Here is a 1,590-nt window from a genome sequence, read left to right as displayed (position 1 = left end):
CGCCGCCGACCACGCTGGTTTCTACGTAAAAACCTAGATCGGTTTTTTTAGGTTTTCATCGGGTTTTTTTATTTAGCCGGTTCGGTTTAGTTAGATCGGTTTTTCGTTCGGTTTTATTTACTTAACGAACGTCCATTCGTTCGTTCATTTTAACAAACGCTTTCCGTCGGTTAAGTGCAGATAGCGAACGTTCGCACCATAGGATTTATCTTTTTAGTTTATTTTCGGTCAGGGACCTATCCACGAATATTTTTCTCGCGATTTAGCCCCTGATCTTTAAACTAACATAACTTTTTACTCGTTTATCCAAATTAGATGAAACCATTGCCTAAATCTTCGTATCGTTCTGTTCTTTTCAGTTAACCAACTTGAATATGATTTTGGTACTGTAAAATTTGAGTTCAGTCCAGATTAGTAAACGATCTTACTTCTTTCGTATTTTGAGTTTCGTTGCTCCGTTTGAGTTGAATCTTTTTTCAAATTGTAGCTAATCACTTGTACCTACTGTTAAGATCTAATCCACATGATAATAATGTTGTTAGGTTTGACTCTTGTTACTTTAAGCGTTTGCTTGTTTCGTGTTATATTTGGATCTTTTCTCAATTTTTCTCGTGTTTTGTTTGAGTGATTGCTTATGTATGCTACTGTTTGTCTATGCTAGTTTACCCGGAGTGTGAAGCTTATTACTACGAATCTCTAGAGTTTGCAGATCATCAGCAAGGCAAGTTATACTTTGATCATACTCTTTTATACCTAATTTTTACTATGCATTAGTTCTGCCCCTCAAATATTTGCATGAGTAGGATTGGGAACATGTGGTTTTGGTTGTAGTACTTGAGGTAGGAACCTAATACCTTTTGATTACCCTGAGAATATACGTTATGCTTATTGTTGCTTAGCCATGCTCGTAGACGGGGGTTGGATCGTGATTTACACATGGAAGTTTGAGAGTTATTTAATCATGGATAACATTAAGGTGGTAACTTTAATATACATCTGGGTGGATAGGTTGAGGCACCTGGGGGCTGGGGAACCCAGTGTTGCCTATTTTAGGAAATCCCGGAGTACCCGTGTGATTATCCTATGGAATGCCACCCAGGCTCAAAGAGATCATAAGATTATTCATGCTAGAAACTTCCGTGGGCAGCCACAACCCATTATGGGCTCGGGCATAGTTGAGTAAGTTGCGTGAGCTCTTGAAGAGGTGGACTAGCAGATGTAGGGGAAAGTGGGTGTACCGGTCCTCTCGGAGTAGAGAGTAAGTGCTTCAGAAAGTTTATGTCTCGATCATCCGATCATGGATGCGGTCGAGTCTTGTGGGAAAAAGTGCGCAACCCTCTGCAGAGTGTATAAACTAATCATGGTTAGCGGTGTCCCCAGTTATGGACATCTTGAGTATCTAGTACTTGAATATATTGATGTGATCTTAACACGTTAATTTAATTAATTTGATTTGGGTTAATGATGATACTTTTAATTGGGATTTGAGTTGGGGTTACCTTCTCAAATAATGGGCAACTTGGGAGTAGTTGAATAAATTTATTCGTTTGTTGTAGGGAAAAACTAGCTTTATGCAAAAATCATAAACTT

This window comes from Triticum dicoccoides, chromosome 7B (assembly GCF_002162155.2).
Source record: "Triticum dicoccoides isolate Atlit2015 ecotype Zavitan chromosome 7B, WEW_v2.0, whole genome shotgun sequence".
In the NCBI taxonomy this organism is placed as follows: Eukaryota; Viridiplantae; Streptophyta; class Magnoliopsida; order Poales; family Poaceae; genus Triticum; species Triticum dicoccoides.
The sequence above is the reverse complement of the archived record's forward strand: the minus strand, read 5'-3'. Positions refer to the sequence as shown.